The following is a 24,357-nucleotide window of genomic DNA, read 5'->3' as shown; positions in this document are numbered from 1 at the left end:
CAGCCATTGCGGGGCCACTAACTCAGCGACTAGCGAGAGGACATCGCATGGTAGTAGACCTGCGCTCTCTGATGGCTCAGGCCTACACTGCGGTCCAGCAGGGCACACAAAACCTGAGCTGTCCAGACTGTCGGGACGGGGCATCACAGCAGGCTGCACGCCCACTCAGCAGTTACTGTATCCGTACCTCATTCGACTATAAGTCACCGTCCTATTAAGATAGCCTGGTTGATGAGGGTTATGAACCCGGTCCCAGAATGCTTGTTTCCAGTCCAGGGAAGACATGGCTTTGTTCGCCCTAAGTTGGCAGGGTATGCCCAGACGTGGGTCCCATGCTCACTTTGCCACTGGATTCAAGACAGCCTGGCTGCTGATGGTTTTGAACCCAAAACTGGTCCCAGGATGCTTGTTTCTGGTCCAGGGAAGACATGGATTGGCAGTTTGGGCTGGACTGTTTCCATGAGGCACAGGGTCAGACTGATTTGCATATGGGCATGTCTGAACTGTGGTGGTTGAGTGAGCTAAAGAATGATGATGGATTAAACCCCGATCAGTTGAGTGGGGGTGAGTGTTTGATTTGCTCAAACGCTCCGTCCATCATCCCCTTTGGTATCGACAATATTTCCCTGTCATAATATTTTAAACTGGATATTTCAGCAGGATGATATTTTAAACTTGATATTTTGTCTGAATACCACGTCAGGCATTCATAGTTTCAGTTTTTACTAAATTGTAATTGCAAAGACTAAAAAAGTAGTTTAAAGGGTTTAGATAATTTACGAGGTAACTAAATATAAAAAATACACTAGTTACGTTAAATAAGGTTAGGGAGGCAGCTTATTGGAAGGTGCAAAATTTTGGGCAAACAGGCCCGGACCAGAATATTTGTCGAGGAAGATCGTGCAGGTGAGACTTTGTAATGGATCACTTGATCTTGGATCTTAAGTATCATTACATGCAGAACTCAAGTATCATTCCTGAGAAAAGTGTGACATTTGGACATTTGAGTTGAGTCAGACAATATTATGAGACGGTATACTCAACTAAGACTAATTTTGATTCAGTAGAAATTGTTGAGCATTGTGATAATCTTGGGTTTGCCTGGGTGAGGGTCTAGATTTTCAAGCTTCTCAGTTCAACCCACACAGTTGAGGATTTTCAAGGTGCTGGTGCTGATCTAGTCAGTGGCAAGGCTCTGGGGGTGATGGGCTTCCGGTGGAGTTTCATAAACAATATGTAGATATTCTGGCTCCGGGGTTGCTGGAGTTACTTAACACAGCTATAGAAAAAGGAAAAGTGCCTCTATCAATGATGGTAGTGAAAATAAAAGTTTTCAGAATTCTGGCTGTGACCTCCTTTACTGCTCCTCAAATTGGCAACTTTTGCTTTTCAGAGCAGAATTAGGGGGCATATAAGCAAGAACCTCATTAAAATTATCACCATTTTAGCTCAGGAAACTGCTGCTAAAACGGCGATAATGGGCTTGCTAATATGAGTTATAGAATTCCAATAGAAGCCCAGGTTAGATGTCCTGCACATCTGACCTGGGCTTCTATTGGAATTCAATAACGTATATTAGTAAGCCCATTATCGCCGTTTTAGCGGCAGTTCCTGCCGCTAAAACAGAGATAATGTTTTAACAAGTTTCTTGCTAATATACCCCTTAGTGCTTCCTGAACAGGCAGGATTTATATCGCAAAGCTCACCTGCTTTTAATATATGAACTCTGAAGACTATTTGACATAGGGCGAACCATGACCTTAATGAGGCACCTGTTCTGTCAGACTCTGAAAAATATGTGATGCATTAGAGAGGCTGTTCATGAAGGAGGAGGTTTGACTCGGATGGTACTTCCTGGGCTTACAAAATGTATTATGTGCTGGCCGTGTAGCTCCGATGAAGGTTTCTAATCTTTGATTGAATGTTATTTAGGTGAGCAGGGTGCTCGCCAAGACTGCTTTCTTTTGTCCCTGATATTTGCTTTGGCTACTGCACCCTTGGCATTCCTGCTGCATGGGAATCACCCACCTCTTGGTATTCATGCGAGAGGCAGATCTTCATCTTCGTCGGTGTCTCTACATGATGATGATGATATGCTTTACATCCGACATCTGGATTTCAACATGGTACCTATTAATAGAGACATCTTCAAATTTGGCAGTAATTCCGGACTATTGAATAAGTGCAATAAGTCAAAGATATTTACACTTACAGACAGTACAGTACATTTAAGGGTGAATACCCTCTTATGGTCAGCAGGTCAGGTTGAATACCTGGGGGAGTAGGTATCTACAAACACAGTAAAAAAATCTCAGAAGGAATTTTGGAAAAGCATTACAGCAGGTAAAGACTCAAGTCAAGGGTTGTAATTGTAAAAATGTACCGATCTCATTATTGGTGTGAATATTTCTGATTAAAATGGTTGTACTGCTGAGGTTTCAATACCTTTTTGCAAATATTCCTATTTGTATACCTGTGGAGGTAGTTTGATACCTGAACCAGGTACTGCCAAGTCTGGCACTGGGTAGTGGGGGGAGGAGTTTAAACAGTCACAGGAGCAGTGGAAAGTGCATACTCAGTCTTTGCCCCATTACCTATTGCCAGTGCCTGGCTCTTTTTTGTATAAGCTTGCTGCCAAAGCACATTATGTAAACTACTTGCTTGATGATCAGTCCTCTCTGATGCATGTGAGGCTTGAGTGTAGGATGGATGAACCACACTCATTGGGGTCAGGGATGGGTAGGACACCTGCTCTTCAGTGAGTTGATGTAGACGTGGTGGGATGACAAGATGGTCCTGGTGGAAATTGCTCAAAATTGTTGAATCCACAGTACCATACTCACCCTGCTGATTGTGACTGACAAGCTGCTTTTGCATCTCCTCTCGCGAAAGACATTTAAGACATGTTTTGAGTGATCTGGCCTTCACGGTGATGGGTGATCTTTTTCCAAACTGCATGTTTATGGAACTACAAGAATATAGGACAAGGAGAGGTGGGTCGCCAGTGGGTTTCATGATTTATTAAAGATTGTTCTTGGCAGCTAATTTGATGTGTTCTAATATCACCCACCCAAGGATAGAGTTGCCAATACTCACTAAGATGATTTAGCGAAGAGATATGGGTCGCACTATCTCCTTTATATAAACCCAGATGATGAACTGTGAAACTTCACACACACCGACAGATACAGGCATATTGTTTTGCCTTGGTTAAAGAAACTCAGGGGCATATTATCATTGGGGTTTATCTCTGCTTGTTTGGCTTTCAAAGCCAAGAAAGCGGAGATAAAATTATCTCCCTATTACGTAGCTGTCGCTAACACCAGTTAGCGACAGCTAGTAGGAGATAGCGACTATCTTTGGCCCCGCTTTGCATGTCAGTGATATTTATCACTAATGACATGCAAAGTGGGCGTGCCAAGATGTTAGCGACTGGAAACAGTCGCTAACATTGCTATCTCCTATTACCAACTTTTGGAGATATTCGCGCTAAGCGCGAATATCTCCAAAAGCTAACACCTGCCCCTGAGCAGTTATTAGCCATGTTATCCAATGGTAGGTGGATAACATGGCTAAGAGCATTTGCTTGGTAATGCATGAATATCGCTGACTTTACAGCGATATTCATGCATTTCGGCCGATTTTTATCGCTTAGGAGGTAAACCTTGATAATAGCAAGGCTCCTAAGCAATAAGAATCGCCGCAGCTCAGCAATAAAAATATCGCCGCTAAACCAACATAGCGATAATTATCGCTAGTTGTTGGTAATATGCCCCTCAATTACAATACAGGCGTAAATTGCTATAGTTTAAGTATCTCCACCATAAATGCTGTACACCGGAACGCATGGCGATATTTTCTCGGATGAGGGTTTGTTGAATGTAAAAAAGTTAAAACAAATAAAGTGGGTTTCCCACTCATGGCTCTATCAGGCATACAGAAAAAGTGACTACGAAAGTTGGGAAATTTATATCCATGATACTACTACTAGGTGAGTGGATGGTGGCAATACATTGGAAGAGCACATCACCATCCAGGCATGAAAAACATTATAGAGGCTTAATGAATTTTGATGAATGGATGCACACATACGCTGATATTATTCATCCTACTGCTCATCCAAAAGAATTTTGGGAACTCCTACCTTCCTATTTACTACGGGGTCGAATACGATGCAATTCAGAAAGGCTCTGAATCAGATTTGGGTGTTCCAAATAGGATTCGGAAGCCTTGTTTCTGACCGATTCGGATACCTTTCTTCAGTTGAAGACAGTAATTTCTAACTTAAAACACTTATAAAGCGCGGCGTACACCTTGCGGTTTCTTGGCGCTGGAGGTTCAGTAGCTGAGGGGGAAGAAGACCGGGGAGGAGTGAAGTAGCATTAGGCGGGGAAAGCCTGGCTAAAGAGAAAGGTTTTCAAGTCTCTGCGGAAGGAGAGGTACTGAGTTGCGGAGCGGAAGTTGTCAGGGAGAGAGTTCCAGAAGGAAGGGGCCAGAGTAGAAAAGTTGGACCCGCCCCACTTTTTGCGCGAGAAGCGGGGGATCTGGAGAAGGTGCCGGGAGGAGGACCGGAGATTTCTTGCGGGGACATAGGGTTTGATTAGTGAAGTGATGAAAGCAGGGGCAGTGCCCTGCCGGGCCTGAAAGACCATGCACCCGATCTTAAAAAGGGAACGTTGTTTCACAGGGAGCCAATGGAGTTCCCTCAGGAGGGGGGTGGAATGGTAATAGCGTGGGAGGCCGTATATCAGTCTGGCCGCCTGGTTCTGGATGGTTTGGAGTTTACGCAGGCTGTAGGCTGGGATGCCATGGAAAAGAGCATTAGCGTAGTCCAAACGCGAGATTACCAGAGCGGCTATGATGGTCTTAAGAGCCTGGGGGGAAAAGAAACGGGAAACAGAGCGGATGGTACGAAGAGTGAGGAAACAGGAAGAGACCACGGAGCTGATATGTGAGTGAAGAGTGAGCTGATTGTTCATTTTGACACCCAGTGTTTTGACAGTAGTGGAGGGGGATGGTGCGGGGCCAAGAGAGGGGGGCCAGAAAGAAGAGTTCCAGGGGCTGGATGAACCACCAGTGAGAACCAACTCAGTTTTATCAGGGTTCAGTTTAAGATGGTTGTGATTCATCCAGTCCCTGATGAATGTCATAGTAGACTGGAAATTAGAAACCGAGAGAGAAGAGGGGGACAGATCAAAGATGAGCTGGAGGTCATCCGCGTAGTTGAAGACGGTGACCTCCAGCTGCTGGAGAGCAAAGATGAGAGGAAAGATGTAGAGGTTGAAGAGTAGAGGGGAAAGAGAAGAGCCCTGGGGGACACCGCAGGTGACAGGGAGGGGGGTGGAGGTGAAGTCGCCTAGACGGACCGCCTGCGTGCGGTCCCTCAGAAAGGAGGAAAGCCAGACCAGGGCTGATCCTCCGATGCCGGCCGCCTTGACACGGGTGAGTAAGATGGTATGGTCCACCGTGTCAAAGGCGGCGGAGAGATCAAGGAGGACCAGTGCCTGGTAGTTATTGTCGTCCCTACCCTTTCTGAGGTTGTCTAGGACGGAGACTACGACCGATTCTGTTGAGTGCCTGGGGCGGAATCCTGCCTGACGAGAAGCCAGCCCCCCATTTGCCTCGATGTGAGCGCTCAGTGCCGCGGTAACATGGCGTTCCATCACCTTGCCCAGGAAGGGCAACAGGGAGATGGGGCGAAAGTTGGACGAGATAGAAGGGTCCGTGCCGGGTTTCTTCAGCAGGGGTACTATGGTGGCTGCTTTTAGTACCGGGGTCACCACACCCTGTGCCAAGGCGCTGTTAAGGAAGGCAATAGGGGGACCAGGGCAGCTAGAATAGATTTGCTGTAGGATGCGTGCGGGGCAAACGTCCGCCGGGGACCCTGATTTGACTTTGGGGAGTATCGCCAGAAAGGATTCCTGAGTGAGGGGAGGGATGAGAGTGAAATGATTTTGAGCTGAGGGGGGGGAAGGATCGACGAAGGCAGGCGAGGGTAAAGGGATATTGGCCTTGATAGTAGTGATTTTGTCCACGAAGTAGTTGTTTAGTTGGTCGCAAAGAAGCTGGGAGGGAGGGATTTGGGGCGAGGTACGGTCTGAAAATGCCAGGTCATTCACGATGTCAAAGATAGCCCTGGGTTCGTTGGCGGCAGACGTTATTTTCGTGGAGAAGTAGTCGGTTTTTGCAGCTAGAATTGCTGATTTGTATTCAGCCAGCAGTGTCAGAAAATGGGTTTTTAATGAGGGGCTGTAATCCTTCCTCCACTGCCTCTCCGCCCTACGGACGCTCAGCTTAAGTTCTTTTAGGTGGTCGTTGAACCATCTATTGGAGTCCTTAAGTCGGCGGATGGAAATGCGTCGCAGGGGGGCCTCTGAGTCGCAAGCTCCAGCCAGCCAGGTATTGATGGCCTTGGCCTGTGCGGCAGATGGTAGGCCGGAGAGGGAAGGGATGGAGTTGTGAAGCAGGGAGGTCAGGGAGGGGAGATCCAGCCTGTTCCAGTTCCGCGCCCAGGTGTTTTTGGCAAGCGGGGTTTTGGGGGATGGGTTGTGAGGAATGGAAAAAGAGATGAGGGCATGGTCAGACCAGGGGCAGGGAGAAACAGCCACCGAGGTCAGTGGGAGGTTAAGAGCCCAGACCTGATCAAGTGTGTGCCCGTGAGAGTGGGTGGGGACAGAGATGTGTGGGACGAAGTTGAGGGAAGACAGTGATTCAGTAAATTCTTTTGAGGCGGAGCACTCGTGTGGGTCTGAGGGCCAGTAATTAAAATCCCCCAGCACCAAAACCGAGGCAAAGTTGACCGCCAGATTGGCCAGTAGATCCTGGAAGGCAGGAAGAAATGAAGGCGAAGGCTGAGGGGGGCGGTACATGAGGAGACAAGTAATGGGAGGGGCGGTCAGGAGGGAGCGGACCACCAGAAAGTCGACAGGGGCCATCGGGGGAGAAGGAAGTGACTGGAAGTGCAAATCTGACCTAGTGATTACAGCCACCCCACCGCCCGCCCTACCTGCCGGTCGGTCGGCGCGAAGGGCCACGTAAGACGGTGGAAGGGTGGCCAGGAGAGCGGGAAGAGAGGAATCGCAATACCAGGTTTCGGTCAGGAGCAGTAGGTCCGGTTTCTCGGTGTCGAGTAGGACGAACAGCTCGTGGTGATGTTTGACCGCCGACCTGGTATTGAGTAAAATAACGGACAGAGCAGTGGTTGTGGGGGGTGGGTCGGGGGGGGGGAGGCAGGTTAACAGGGGAGACCGCGGCGGGGGAAGCGGAGGAGCGGAGAGGGTGGGGGCAAGGCCCAGTGAGTAGACGAGTCTACGGACGGGGTCCGGGAGTGGCCAGGTGCCTTGAAGGGCGGTAAGGTCTTTAGAGGAGTATGACAGATTTTGAGCATGGTGTCGTGCCCTTTGCCCCGACCGGCCGCGGACGGGCGCAGACGGGCTTGACTTTTGCGCGACTTCGGCGCGAAGTCGGCGCTCCCGCTGCGCTCGTCCGCTGCGCGTTCTATATTGACACATTGATATAGGCGGCTGTAAGGGCGGGAAGGGGGCGTGGCCTGGAGGTGGGCGTGGCCAGCCGTCGGGAGGGTGTCACGTGAGCGATGGATCCGCTGCACGGAGCCCTCGATGTGCAAGTCAGCAGATAGCAGCAGATAAGGTATTAAAAACACAATTTAAACACTTTAAAATACAGCGTCTCCCGGCTTCCGCCTCAGGAGCAAAGAACCCAGTGAGCGCTCGAGAGCTGGCGCTTAAGAAGGGCGGGAAGGGGGCGTGGCCTGGAGGTGGGCGTGGCCAGCCGTCGGGAGGGCGTCACGTGAGCGATGGATCCGCTGCACGGAGCCCTCGATGTGCAAGTCAGCAGATAGCAGCAGATAAGGTATTAAAAACACAATTTAAACACTTTAAAATACAGCGTCTCCCGGCTTCCGCCTCAGGAGCAAAGAACCCAGTGAGCGCTCGAGAGCTGGCGCTTAAGAAGGGCGGGAAGGGGGCGTGGCCTGGAGGTGGGCGTGGCCAGCCGTCGGGAGGGCGTCACGTGAGCGATGGATCCGCTGCACGGAGCCCTCGATGTGCAAGTCAGCAGATAGCAGCAGATAAGGTATTAAAAACACAATTTAAACACTTTAAAATACAGCGTCTCCCGGCTTCCGCCTCAGTAGCAAAGACAGTATTATGTATATTGAAACGTTTATCATGATTAATGTTGAAATTAATGGTGACCACAGTAATTGAGTTGTGTGACCAAAAACAGAAATCACAGTGTTGGTTAAATAGAGTCAGCGCTAGCACGTTTGTGAAAATAGGCATGAGAGAGCCGCCATATGGTGAACACTCATAAAGAAGTGCCAGTGCTTAAAAGTAAGTGCCAGCCTGTGCGTAGCACCCGGATCCACTGGCACAAATTAAGCACTACTTTGAAGAATAGTCCAATGGATATCCTGGGTTGTTCCTAACCTCAAGCATAACGCATATGAAGCTGCTGATGAGTCATTATGACTGTACAAGGCAGCCATCACACTCTTGAAAAAATCCCCCCCCACTGTAAAACAGTACGTTATTCATTAATGCTGTCTCATACATGGTCCCAGCTTCCTCATGAAGTTTACATGCATGATAATTCCCCTTCCTTTAACTGTATCTGTTGCAAGGAAGTATCATGTGATATGGCTGCTAGGCCTTATGTAATATTAAGACAATACACAAAGGTGGACATCCGATTCACCCTTAGCAGTCCTAGCTTGGTCCCAGTGGAGTGGCACAAGCAGTCAGGCATACTCAGAGGAACATGTGTTAAGTATTTCACAGTACCAGCATTGACAATAAGTAGGTGCTACGATTGAAAGAAACCTTGACACCAATTATAAAAATAGTTGTATTTAGTATAGATATTGTCAACAAATTAAACTTGATGCTGTACATATAGATTTTTAAAGCATTAAAGAATACATGCAATAATCACTTTTTATACATTCATCATGGCTTTGACTGGAGAAAAACTTTAGTCACGGTATGATCATCAAACATTAATCATTATTCAATGGAGAAATGCTAGTTAGCAGCCAGTACTGTAAAAACATATGCCATGTTGTCAGTGGAGGAAAGACCCTTTGTTTGTGGATAACATCAATGGAGAAAAATCACATATGACAATAAGTCACTTGCAGGGTGAGTTCAATCGAACTTTCTTGTGGTCAAGGTTCTGCGGGTCCTAGACCAAGACTCAACAGTCAGTTCTTTGATATCTTGCCCAGAGAGTCAGGGTGCAGATGTTACTTGGCTTCCCGTGGTGCTGATGGGATCCGTGGGACCTGTAAAAAATGCAGCACTGAGCAAAACCACACTTTGCAATGAAGATCCTCTCTACCCTTGGAGTGTAGAGGTCTTGGTATCCCAGGGCCCAGGTGGAAGAGTTAAATTTCTTCTACCTTGCTCAGCGGTTCTAGATGCAGAGGTAGCTGGCAGCTGTCAATCAGCAGAGGTTGATTGCACCAAAGATGTTTTGATGCACACTTGGCAACACCAAGTTCAGGATGCAGGAACAGATCAGCAGGCTCATTGCTGAAGTTGGTTGCTGTTGCTGGAAGCTGCGCTCAAGCTTGAGTCATCACTTAAGGGTTAATCACCCGACTGGTGATCACCAAGCCTTGGTGCGTCAAATGTAGTCTTCAGATTCTTTGGCGGCTGGAGGTCAACAGGGGTGGATTAGTGGCTCCAGATTTAGTGTGAGCTTGGCTACCACTCCGGGCATGCAGTACACCACTTCTATTTGGGCTCACTCCTGACAGGCCCAGTGGTAACCATTTTTATGATTCAGAAAGTCAATTCTTCTGCATGTTGCAGGTGAGTAGTTCCACCAGTCAGAGGAGTCTTCATTGGATTTCTGGTGTCCACTGGAGTCACTCTGCTAAGAGCAGTGAGTTTTCAGCACAGCACAAGCACATGCCAAACACTTGTGTTCCCTATATGGTCTCTTCAGGGCACTTAAGTGCCCTCTCTCTGTGCTGCACCAGAGTGCTTTTGATGACGGTATTTTCTTCATGTATCTTCTCGGATTCCAAGTTTGATCACTAGTACTGGTGCCAGGAGAGCCAGTTAAATCCTAGTTCAGGGTGTGAGGGACTGTGACCAATGAGCTACTGGTCCATGCGGCTAAACCGCCCCAGTAGTGACAACATTCTGTTGGTGTACATCACTATGCTACCTATAGTCCTCTATTTAAGGGTCTTTCAAAATGTCAGAACCCTTCCTCAGCTGTGCATACCTCTTAGTCCACCCAAAAGGAATGGGTAGATGTTTTGGAGGTGTACACCTCCTGGCTACCTAATTTGCCTTCCTTTTGGCCTGGACAGGGTGGGAAGGGCTTTGTACTCAAAGTGGGGACGAGAAATTACACATCAAAGAAAATGAATGCCTCTGTAGCTCACTGCCTTGATAACTCCATGTTACCAGGAGTGACCATAATAGTGGTGGCCCACCAACCTTGATGACTGCGTGACTACAGTGGATCACTCTCTTCACTCGTGCCAGTACGGGCGATTCAAAAATTGAAACTCAATCCTAAATAGGAGAGTGTGTTTGGACCACACCACAATATACAGGTGGAGTAACCTTAAGTATATTGATATAAGGGGGTTGATTGGCAGAAAGGGAATATAGCATAGGGGTTCCGACACTCCTGATGAAAGCCGGTGGAGACACGGATTCCGGCTGAAACATGTCGACCACGGAGCGGTGAAGGGTGCGCAATACACTAATTTCACCACCATTTCAGGGTATCAATTTCCTTTTTAATCTAACAAGGCAATCCAAGAATAAAAATATTATTGGGATATCCCTTAGTTAGTGTTAGACTTATTATCTGCACCTTTTTTGGATCCTTCTTTTCCTTTTCTATTTGTTTATATTGTCTCCCCACCTTATCGCTCTGCCTCAAGCGTTGGTCTGCGCTGAGTCGCTGCAGCAGTCCTATGATGAATCATGCCATAATTCGTTGTGGGTGAAGGCAGTTTTTACAAAGTGATGTGCTTTGCTACACCTTTGCTGCAGTTTGTGACTATAGAAATATTGCGACTATAGGAACCTTACTTCTTTTCTGTGTGTTGCAACTGTAAACACTAGTCATCCTGGGAGGATGGAGGTGTGACCTCCTTACTGCCCAGGTCTTGGTTGCAATTACATCCTACCAGGTGGGCAAATTCTTGTATTGGGGGAAAACGACTTAGGGAAGTCCGCCAAAGGCCATGGTGCTCTCTATACTAGGGGGACATCCACAGAGGGTGAGTACCCCAGTACATGCTAGCTCACCATCGACATGAGAATTGCGTTAGGGGTGAAAACGCATGGTGTTTGGTATAAAAAAGACACAATTCTGCCATTCCATAATTGAGCTGGCTATGTCGAGTTCCCCTGGTAAAAAGCCCATGTTACTCTATCGACTGCTGGTCACTTACAGTAAGACCTTGCTTTTCAGGTTTACTGTAGGGATATATATATACATACACATATACATCCACACATGTAATATAATGCAGTCTACTTCCTAGGGGTTAGGAGGACAACCTTAAGAGTGACTTACTTACATTAAGTAAGTGGTGTGTTCTGCAGCACATGGTGTGCACAGAGTCACTCTCAAGTAGACAGGCTGCTTGTGCAGGGTTGCAGTGGCAGGCCTGGATACATACATTCACTTAGGTCACAATAATGTGCTGCAGCCCTGGTGACCTCTCTTATCACCATTGCCCTGAGAACCACTGGTATCATATACAAGGGATTTACAAAGAGTGATATGTGCTTGCTAATTGGGTGTACAAATACAACAGTTACAGATTAACGGAAAAAACACAGCCACTGGGGCCTGATTAGTTGGAGGTTCCATTGCACTTCCAGGCACACAAAGACAGCATCTGGAGCAAAATGTGGTGGGTAACCATGTCAAAAAGGGCTCTTTGTAAAAGTATCTCAGTATAACCAAGTAAACTGTTTACATTTTACCAAAGCAAAAGCCTTTCCAGCACAAGTTACCACAAGTTAATATAGGCACCTGTCATTCTGAAATCCTAATGACTAACTTGCTGTTCTCAAATGGGTCCTGCAGGTCCACTTCTTCGTGCCTCATCAGTCATCTAACCTCATTAAAAAGCCACAAAACCATGACACAGAATGACAAAGCAGCAATGAGTGTTTCTTAGTTGCTTCATGCTCTCTACATTGTGTTGCTCCGTGCTTTCTGTACATTTGCAGGGCTCATGTCTAAATGGCTTTGGCTCAGTGGCCTTTCTAGATACGATTTTTAGGAGCCGCACTCAAGGAACCACAGATTAACTAAAGAGCCAACTGCAGCGAGAGATCCTGAAGACTGAGTGCGTGTTTACAATTATATATATATATATATATATGTATCCAAACCAAACGCTCACCTCACTAGAAAGTAAGCAGGACACAGCTCCGAGTGCCAAAAGAGGATTTATTTAAGCAAACCACAGATTTGTCCTCGCAGTCCGTGAAACGCTATGGCAGACGCATTTCTAGCCGGAAATGGCCGTCATCAGTGCCTGCTTCACAGGCTGGTTAGTAAGTCCTGGACATAGAGACTGCCCACAAAGTAGTAGTCTCTCGGCTCCTCCTCCTTAATGCAAGTGCTTTAGATGGATACTTGTGACTCATGGAGTGGTGCATGGTGGGAACTGTAGTCCATCGTTGTGCCACATACAGTGATGGGTAAACCAAAACACCAGGTGGTGTCCAAAATTCATGGCACTGGACTGTGTGACTCCATACCACTCGCAGGTTTGTTCTTCCAGCTTAAACCTCCTTTTGGCACTCTTGTCAGGCAGTAAGATACCGCCTACTCTCTCCCCTTGCCAGAATAACCGCCTGGTGGCAATGACTTTTGCTTGGGGGGGGCGCCGCGTTGTGCACTTCTCGTACTTCACCACAGTGTTGCCTTTAAACGCAGAGCACCAAACCGAGAGGGTGTGTCCTGTACCGGTATCGGCAACCCGGTACTATGAATCCAAACCAAACGCTCACCTCACTAGAAAGTAAGCAGGACACAGCTCCGAGTGCCAAAAGAAGATTTATTTAAGGAAACCACAGATTTGTCCTCGCAGTCCGTGAAACGCTATGGCAGACGCGTTTCTAGCCGGAAATGGCCGTCATCAGTGCCTGCTTCACAGGCTGGTTAGTAAGTCCTGGACATAGAGACTGCCCACAAAGTAGTAGTCTCTCGGCTCCTCCTCCTTAATGCAGGTGCTTTAGATGATTACTTGTGACTCATGGAGTGGGGCATGGTGGGAACTGTAGTCCATCGTTGTGCCACATACAGTGATGGGGTAAACCAAAACACCAGGTGGTGTCCCAAATTCATGGCGCTGGACTGTGTGCCTCCATACCACTCGCAGGTTTGTTCTTCCAGCTTAAACCTCCTTTTGGCACTCTTATCAGGCAGTAAGATACCGCCTACCCTCTCCCATTGCCGGAATAACCGCCTGGTGGCAATGACGTTTGCTTGGGGGGGGCGCCGCGTTGTGCACTTCTCGTACTTCACCACAGTTTTGCCTTTAAACGCGGAGCACCAAACCGAGAGGGTGTGTCCTGTACCGGTATCAGCAACACACAGTCACTGGATGATGTCATCAGTGATGTGATCAGTGATGTCAAATGAGATGTAATCAGTGATGCCATCAGTGATGTCATTTGAGATGTCATCAGTGATGTCACTGACCATGTCATGAATGATGTAATATGTGACATCATCAGCAGTGGATTGCGGGTGCGTGAAATATAGTTAGTACAACTAACTATATAGGAGCAATTTCAATGGTTTTTAAAATGCTAATTCCTAACTATGTAAGGCCTGAAACCTATGGTTTTTTAAGTGAATTTGCAAGGTTTTTTAAATGCTAATTCCTAACTATATAAGGCTTGAAACCTGTTTTTTTCAGTGAATTTGCAAGGTTTTTTAAATGCTATTTCCTAACTATATCAGGCGTGAAACCTATATTTTTTTTCAATAAATTTCAGAGGTTTTGTAAATGCTAATTCTATTAGCGGATAACGTTTATATATGTTATTATCCTTCTGGGACCACCTGAGCAGCCAACTTGTTTCTCAGGAAAAGTGAGGCACAAGAGTGGAAAACGCAAAAAGAGGGCAGGGTTGAGACCCCCTGACCCCCTAGCCCTTCTCAGGGGGTCCCAGAAGGACCACCAAGTGCAAACATGATTTTTTTTTTTTATCGCGGTGTTCGCGCACGGTACGCGTACCATACGCCTATGGTACGCGTACCCCATGATTTTTTCCTTTTTTTCCTTGGGGGTCTTTTTGGGACGCCCTGAGAGGGGCTAGAGGGTTGGGGGTCTCTACCCTGCACCCTTTTCTTGTTTTCCACTCTTGTTTTGGGCTCTCTTGTGCCTCAGTTCTCCTGAAAAACAAGATGGTGGCCAACACTTCCTGGTTTGGACAGTTTGGAATGTTGACAGTCGACTGCCAGCCAATCAGAAACTCGCTCGCGCACGTAAGGGTACGCGCACGTACGCGTACGGTACGAGTACGGTACACGTACAGTGCGCGTACGGTGAGCACATATAGATATATAATTTGATCAAATTCAATTTTCTCAACAACTACTGGAGGGATTTTCACCAAATATAGAAAAGGCACTATTGCATACCTGTCCCTACCATTTTGCCAAGGTTGGTGTAATTCCGTTCAGCCGTTCGGGCTGTAGCCGTGTCTAAAGGTCCCATAGAAAAAGCCATCGAAAAATTTCAAATTCAATTTTCTCAAGAACTACTTGAGGTATTTTCACCAAACATAGCAAAGGCACATCTGCATACCAGGCCCTACCATTTTGCCAAGTTTGGTGTAATTCCATTCAGCCGTTCGGGCTGTAGTCGTGTCTAAAGGTCCCTATGGAAATTAACATAGGGAAAACACATTTTGGGACCTCCCTTTCGGCCCCCGCTTGACGAATCCCCCCGAAACTTTCAGCGAAGGAGCGGAACGGATCTTGCCAAAATTCTGGAAAATACACACAGATTCCTCAATCGGCGCCAAAGTTATTCCCAATAGAATGTTGAGCGCATATAGATATATAATTTGCTCAAATTCATTTTCTCAACAACTACTGGAAGGATTTTCACTAAATATAGAAAAGGCACTACTGCATACCTGTCCCTACCATTTTGCCTAGTTTGGTGTAATTTCGTTCAGCCATTCGGGCTGTAGCCGTGTCTAAAGGTCCCATAGAAAATGCCATTTGAAAAATTTCAAATTCAATTTTCTCAAGAACTACTGGAGGGATTTACACCAAACATACAAATGGCACTGCTGCATGCCAGTCCCTACCATTTTGCCAAATCTGGTATAATTCCATTTAGCCGTTCGAGCTGTAGCCATGTCAGAATGTCCCTATAGAAATTAACATGGGGAAAACACGTTTTGGGACCCACTTTTTCTCAGCCCCCGCTTGACGAATCCCCCCGAAACTTTCAGGGAAGGAGCGGAGTGCAGCAAGGCAAATTTAAGGAAAATTACAGGCAGATCCCTCAATCGGCGCCAAAGTTATTCCCAATAGAATGTTCAGAATTTCCTATGGTAACTAGGTCCTAACTATATATACCTACTGGCGACTGCCAGTAGGTAATTACCTACTGGCAATAGCCAGTAGGTATATATAGTTAGGATTTTTTTCCTATGGGATTTCTGAAAATTCTATGTCTAATAACTTTGGCGTTTGTGGACGAAATTGGCTGAAATTTTCAGGAAAATGGCACATTTTGTTTCTGAGCAGCCCCTGACAATTTGGGGGGTTTCATCAAGGGGGGGGCTGAGAAAAAAGGGGGGCCTAAAACGTGTTTTTACCATTCATTTTTCCATAGGGTGGTTTGACTCACTTTTAGCTCGAAGGGCTGAATGGATTTACATGAAACTTGGCAAAATTGTAGATATGGTTTGCCTGACGTGCCTTTGCTATGTCTCAATATATGTGCTCCAGTGGATTTTGAGAAATTTACGTTTTAAAAAATATATATATCTGTGACAGCGCTCCGGTTAGCGCCCCGGTTTGCGTACCGGACGCGTCATGGAACTTCGCAAAGCGAAGCTGATTGGCTCTCCGGTGTCTGTCAACATTCTAAACAGTCCGGAGCGGCCGCCATCTTGTCTCTCGGTTGGATCGAGAGACAAGAGGTGGAAAAAAAAGGGGGAAATGAAGGAAAGGGGGTAAGGTAGACCCCTCCTGACCCCCTAGGATTGATGAGGGGGATATTAAAGTGCCCCGCGGGGCCAAAAATAAAAAAACATTTTTTTTGCGATTTTTCGCAAAAGAGGCGCATCCCGGTACGCGAACCGGGCAGCTAACCGGCAGCGTAACGGGAGTCCACCATCTTGTGTTTTTGGAGCGTCCGGTTCGCGTACCGGGTAGCGTCCCGGTAAGTGTAACAAGGGGAAAACAGTAAAAAAAAAATTTAAGGGAATAGATTTCTACCAAACTTGCCAAAATTGTAGGGACTGGTTCAAAGGTTCAAAGGTTCAAAGGTTTTTTTATTTGCATAATTAGTTAAAATTATTACAAAATTCGCATAATAAAATAACGATACAAAATTTATTAAAAAAATTACTAAAATTGTTGTCTCTCGGCTATTGTTTTGTTTGGGGGCGGGGCTTGTGAGGTCCTAGGGTTAAGCTGGCCCTGTTTGCCCACGAACTGGATGGTCCTCATATTCTATTAGGTCTAAAAGTTTTCTTGCTTCTGCCAAGAATTTGACTCCACGGCATACTAGGATTATGTTGGAACCACCGAGCCAGCTTGTGACTGCGTGTCTGCAGGATCGAATGTTGAGAGCATTAAAGATGGGTTTCAATAAGAGTCGTCTCTGACTTATCAGGGCCGGACATAAGCAGAAAAGGTGGACAAGTGTTTCGGTGTTGTACCCACAAAGGCGACATTGATTCTGTCTGGTGTGATGATTTCCAGGACGGTAGTAAATCCTTTGTGACATGCATCCCCATCCGATAGGCTGTAAAAGACTTTTTTAGGTGACCACTGAAGTGGGATGTTAGATATGTGTGTGTTTTTGGGGTTGTGAAGCTGTTCAGGATGGTCCAGGCATGCCGCCGTTTTGCCAATAACTCTTTGTAGGGACTGTTTGTTTGATGTGCCTTTGCAAGGCCTCAAGATATGTGCACGTGTGGATTTTGTCTAATTAAGGTTAAAAAAAATATATATATCTGTAAGCGTGCTCCGGCTCGCTTACGTTACGGGTTTTGTTTGCGCTGCAGAGCCGATACGTCACGGTTATGAGACGCGTCAAGAGGCGTCTCACGTGGCTACGTGAAACGTCACGTAATAAAGAATATATTTTACAGCTATAGATATTAGCTTTTAAAAACCCAATGAAATTCACTGAAAAAACCATAGGTTATAGACCATATATAGTTAGGAATTTGCATTTACAAAACCTTGAAAATTCACTGAAAAACCATAGGTTAGAGACCATATATAGTTAGCTGGACATTTTATTGATATAAAACCATTGAAATTCGCATATATAGTTAGTTGCACTAACTATATATCGCGTACCCGCAATCCACTGCTGATGATGTCACATATTACATAATTCATGACATGGTCAGTGACATCACTGATGACATCACTGATGACATCTTAAATGACATCACTGATGACATCTCAAATGACATCACTGATAACATCACTGATGACATCTCAATTGACATCACTGTTCACATCACTGATGACATCTCATTTGACATCAATAATCACGTCACTGATGATATCATTCATGTGATAATACAATGCACCTCCTCACACGCTAAAATAACCTCTGTTACACCCATACAGAGTATCATTTTTGGAACCATTGACACACCAATACCAGTTACTACATACACACTCACTGATTCCTACGTCTACACACACATTCACTCATTCACCCATACAATCACTCATACATACAGTCACTCATTATTACAACACTATCATATGCACTCATACACCTATGCAGACACTCACACACTGCCACTCATCCATAGAGTTACTCACACACCTAGTCAGTCCTGTAAAGAATCAATCACACTTCGATTTCCTCATCTATACAGTTAAACGCAGAACACCTTACTTTTTCAAACATATACTAACACATACTTACTCTCTTATACAATTACTGATACAAGTACACATTGATCTGCACAGAGTCACACACCTCCCAGCCAGCCACACACACACTCAGTCTTCCATACAAATACTTGGGCAACCAATCAATAACCCATATAGCCACTCATATAGCTACTGATCAACACATGCAGCAAATTGCACAACAACAGACATATTGATGCACACTTTCAGCCAGTTTAGTCACGAACCCATGCATTCAGTAAGACACATTTATTCACTCACTCACTCAGTCACGCACCTACTAAATCCTTCATCCAGACACTTATACATCCACTCATTCTTCAATATGTAAAACATATTTAAACTTTACTGAAACACACAGTCACTGGATGATGTCATCAGTGATGTCATCAGTGATGTCACTGACCATGTCATAAATGATGTAATATGTGACATCATCAGCAGTGGATTGCGGGTGCGCGATATATAGTTAGTGCAACTAACTATATATGCAAATTTGAATGGTTTTATATCAATAAAATGTCCAGCTAACTATATATGGTCTCTAACCTATGGTTTTTTCAGTGAATTTTCAAAGTTTTGTAAATGCAAATTCCTAACTATATATGGTCTATAACCTATGGTTTTTTCAGTGAATATATATATATGTATATGTGATCAAGCGCTCTGTGAAGCGTGAAACGCGTCGTGATGACTGGGAGCACCATAGCTGAATAAATCACCTTTTTTGCACCAAGTCTGGGTTCGTGTCCGTATTTGCAGCCTCTTGAAAAAGCCTGCACCGTACCGGATTATTCCTGGAATATATATATATAACTTTGCCAAGCAAATGGGGCCGCACATCACCGCAGGTAAGGAGCATCCTTTATTTATTGCAGACAGGCTGCTTCCAATCCTGTTGTGGAATCCCTGGCCTGACGCGTGACAGAGTCTTATATCCAAAAGAGAAGGTCAGCGAAGCAAACCCCAATTCAAATTGTGTAAAATGTTGGCAATCTCAAGAATGTGAAATCAAAAATAGATCTATGTTACACCTATACAACGTATTGTCAATTACATAAACTGATCGCAAATTTGATCAGGACAAGATGACCAAGTCAAGCTGTTTAGATGTGTAATTTTCTTTATTCCTTGTTCATATTTAGACGTGAAATGCAGCCAATATGTGTTTCGTCTGTACACAATTAGTACTCAGACTTTCTCAAGGCTGTAGACATAGACAATGTAAGCATAAGTCAAGCAAATAATAACAGTTTGTCAACAATAAAACCTTACTGATAAAAACACAATCAAATACCAAGTTAAGTAGGAACACCGAGAAATCGTGCTAAAGAAGGAGATTGATGTGAAAAAAAGACTCAAAACAAGAGAGATGGTAGTAGTGCATATAGAAAAGATGATATCTACGAGGGTATGCAGCAGGAATATCGACGGGATAATATCGACTAGCATAAATATCGAGGTAAGAATATCGAGTTAGTAAAATATCGTTAAAAAAATTATCGTTGTTGTAAATATCGATTTTGTAGAATAACATAAATATTGACAAAAATATCATTGTATAGAATATAGTTGAGAGAAATATCGTTGTATATAGGGGATAAGGGTGGGTAGTAATTTGAAAAAGTTGGGTAAATATTTTTTGAGAATTGTAAAAAAAAACATTTAAAAATAATTTTTTTATTTGAAATTCGAAATTTTAAATTAATTTAGAAATGTAAAAATAATTTATTTAATGAAGTATGAAAAAGATTTAGTAGCGGTTTGTTGGTTATATAAGGGATAAGGGTGGATAGTAAATTAAATTTTGTTAATTTATTTTTTTATAAATTTAGTATTTATTAGTTGAGTGTATAGGGTGAAGGGTGAGCAGGATTTATAAATTATTGTGCTTTACTGTCCAGTAATTTCCTTGAGTAATGTAGGATTGGAGTTAGAATAGTAAATTAGTTTGGTTTACTGTCCAGCACTTTCCCTGAGTTATGTAGGATTGGAGTTAGAATATTAATTTATTATGGTTTTCTGTCCAGCACTTTTCCTGAGTAATGTTGGATTAGGAGTTAGAATAGTAAATTATTATGGTTCACTGTTCAGCACTTTCCCTGAGTTTTGTTGGACTGGAGTTAGAAAAGTAAATTATTATGGTTTACTGTCCAGCACTTTCCCTGAGTTATGTTGGATTGGAGTTAGAATAGTAAAATATTATGGTTTACTGTCCAGCACTTTCCCTGACTTTTGTGGGATTTGGAGTTAGAATAGTAAATTATTATGGTTTACTGTCCAGCACTTTCCTTGAGTTATGTTGGATTGGAGTTAGAATAGTAAATTATTATGGTTTACTCTCCAGCACTTTCCTGAGTTATGTTGGATTGGAGTTAGAATAGTAAATTATTATGGTTTACTGTCCAGCACTTTCCCTGAGTTATGTTGGATTGGAGTTAGAATAGTAAATTATTATGGTTTACAGTCCAGCACTTTCCCTGATTTATGTTGGATTGGAGCTAGAAGAGTAAATTATTATGGTTTACTGTCCAGCACTTTCCCTGAGTTATGTTGGATTGGAGTTAGAATAGTAAATGATCATAGTTTACTGTCCAGCACTTTCCCTGAGGTATGTTGGATTGGAGTTAGAATAGTAAATTATTATGGTTTACTGTCCAGCACTTTTCCTGAGTTATGTTGGATTTGAGTTAGAACAGTAAATTATTATGGTTTACTGCACAACACTTTCCCTGAGTTATGTTGGATTTGGAGTTAGAATAGTAAAGTATTATGGTTTACTGTCCACCACTTTCCCTGAGTTTTGTTGGATTGGAGTTAGAATAGTAAATTATTATGGTTTACTGTCCAGCACTTTCCCTGAGTTATGTTGGATTGGAGTTAGAATAGTAAATTATTATGGTTTACTGTCCAGCACTTTCCCAGAGCTATGTTGGATTGGAGTTAGAATAGTAAATTATTATGGTTTACTGTCCAGCACTTTCCCTGAGCATTGTTGGATTGAAGTTAGAATAGTAAATTATTATGGTTTACTGTCCAGCACTTTCCCTGAGTTATGTTGGATTGGAGTTAGAATAGTAAATTATTATGGTTTACTGTCCAGCACTTTCCCTGAGTTATGTTGGATTTGAGTTAGAACAGTAAATTGTTATGGTTTACTGCACAGCACTTTCCCTGGGTTATGTTGGATTTGGAGTTAGAATAGTAAAGTATTATGGTTTACTGTCCAGCACTTTCCCTGAGTAATGTTGGATTGGAGTTAGAATAGTAAATTATTATGATTTACTGTCCAGCACTTTCCCTGAGTTATGTTGGATTGGAGTTAGAATAGTAAATTATTATGGTTTAATGTCCAGCACTTTCCCTGAGTTATGTTGGATTGGAGTTAGAATAGTAAATTATTATGGTTTACTGTCCAGCACTTTCCCTGAGTTTTGTTGGATTGGAGTTAGAATAGTAAATTATTATGGTTTACTGTCCAGCACTTTCCCTTAGTAATGTTGGATTGGAGTTAGAATAGTAAATTATTATGGTTTACTGTCCAGCACTTTCCCTGAGTTATGTTGGATTGGAGTTAGAATAGTAAATTATTATGGTTTACTGTCCAGCACTTTCCCTGAGTTATGTTGGATTGGAGTTAGAATACTAAATTATTATGGTTTACTGTCCAACACTTTCCCTGACTTATGTTGGATTGGAGTTAGAATAGTAAATTATTATGGTTTACTGTCCAGCACTTTCCCTGAGTTATGTTGGATTTGGAGTTAGAATAGTAAATTATTATGGTTTACTGTCCAGCACTTTCCATGAGTTTTGTTAGATTTGGAGTTAGAATAGTAAATTATTATGGTTTACTGTCCAGCACTTTCCCTGAGTTATGTTGGATTGGAGTTAGAATACTTATTTATTATTGTTTACTATCCAGCACTTTCCCTGACTTATGTTGGATTTGGAGTTAGAATAGTAAATTATTGTGGTTTACTGTCAAACATTTTCAATGAGTTATGTTTGATTTGGAGTTACATTATTAAAAATGTTTAATTAAAAAAATATATATATATAACTAAAATATATTTTTTATATTTGTAATTATTAATACATATATATTTCTAATTTTCATTTTATAAAGAAACAAAAATATATTTTTTAAACATTTTAACATTTACATTACAAGTTACAACATTTATTAAGTACAATAGTAATATAGTCTTGGGAAAAAAAAATTTTGTATTACTTTCTTTTGTAGATGGAAAGATTTAAATATTTTTATTACACAATTTTTCATTATATCTTCATGTTTTACATTGCAGTATTTGTAATATATACATTGTAATATTATATTAATTAGCATATTACATTTTAAATATTTTATTTAAAAATTAATATGTTAATTAATTTACATATAATTGCCATTTTCAAAAGTATATACATTAAATAGTGCACATTTTCATATAATAAAAAAAATTGCACAATAATGAACATATTTTTAATATACAATAATTTATTAATATATAATTATATAAAAGCATTATTGTATATTTTACATTATTCATATGTTTATTCTAAACATTTAGAAAATTATTACAATTTATGGAAAATAATTTGCAATTTACAACACATTTTTACTTTATTATAATGGGGATTAAGTCCTATTTTTGTTTTTATTATGCTGCCATTTTGTTTTGTGTACTTCACTTTTTAGTCTATCTACATCGTTGTTTGGGTCATTTCAGAAAACGGAACCTCGTGGTTGGGAGCTGCTTCGTGTTGGTGAATGTAAGTTTAATTTTCATTACTTTTAATTCAATTTTAAGACATTATTGAGCTAGTTTTAGTGTGTACGTGTTGCTATGTGTTTTATTTTACTGTTTATGTGAAAAGTATGTGTTATTTAAGGACGTTAGTGATAGCATACTTTGTTTGATATTTAATATGGAAGTCATGTTAATCTATTGTATTAAAGTATTACTTTATGTATCTTATTTCTATTTCTATTTAGGGGGTTTTGTAAAGCGCTTGGTGACGCACAACGGCGTGTCCCCGCGCTAAGGAGCAACTCTTACTGGGACCTATAGAAGCAGCATACTTCACTGGGCAAATAGTGCAGTTTTAAGTTTGGCTCTGAAAATTGATTCTGATGGCTCTAATCTCAGTGCCATGGGAAGTTTGTTCCATCTTGAGGCTGCGAGGTACCTGAAAGATCTTACTGTCTTTTATCTGTTATTTTTAGGCTTTGTGGGTTTCGTATTTATTGCGGGTGGGTTTTGTTTGTACTTTATTTACAGGTGTTCGTTTTGGTGAACAGATGGATTTGATCTCGTGTTTTTTTTTTACATACAGGGAAATGTTTAAATACATTTCCTGTTTTTACGGGATTTTGGAGCGTTTTTTATCGTGATTTATTTTCGGGTTTTTTATGGTTCCGTTATCCAGAGGATTGCTACGTTGGACCCTTATTATACAGTTGTATTTTTAGCATTTTGTGGGGATTTATTTTACGATGTGGATTGCTTTTGGTTGTATTTGTGTTGAAACCATCTACTTGCAACACATTTTACAGCTGCAGAACCGTAATTTATTATTAATTTTTATTTAGGGGTGGATTTTGCTAATTTGTTAATTTATTTTAAATTTAGTTCCATTATGTCTTGTAATAATAAATTACATTTATTTTTACATGACATAATTTAACTAACTAAAATAAAATAGTTTTTTTTATTTATTGTTTGATGCGTTCTTATTTGTATTTTGTTAAAGGATACATTTAGCAATTAGGTCTAAGTATTCTAGACCTTGGATACTTGGGTACATTCTGGTTTTTTGTTGTAGATGTTCGTAAATATTTAATGTTTGTTTACTTAGTTTTGGCCCGATTTTTGATAGAGATTGCTCAATTCTTAGTTCTTGGTAGCTTTGCTCCTTTTTGATGCTTTGGATTAGTTTATGAAGTGTTGGTTGTGTTCTTCATATTGTGGCTTGGAAGGCATTATGCCATCCTTCTACCGCGTTGCTGGTTTTGGCTTTCTGTGCTATAGTACTAGCATTCACATTCCACCATGGAATTCGGAATTTAGGTTGTCTGCGGTGACCAGAACGATGTAATCTTCCCACCCAGGTGTCTTCAAAATAGTCTAAGAAGGGAGTTAATTTTTTCTCATTACTGCGGTAGAAAGGGCAGTCAAGTAATAAATTGTAATATTTAGC

This window comes from Lissotriton vulgaris, chromosome 3_1, assembly GCF_964263255.1.
Source record: "Lissotriton vulgaris chromosome 3_1, aLisVul1.2, whole genome shotgun sequence".
Lineage (NCBI taxonomy): Eukaryota > Metazoa > Chordata > Amphibia > Caudata > Salamandridae > Lissotriton > Lissotriton vulgaris.
Note: the sequence above shows the minus strand (reverse complement) of the source record.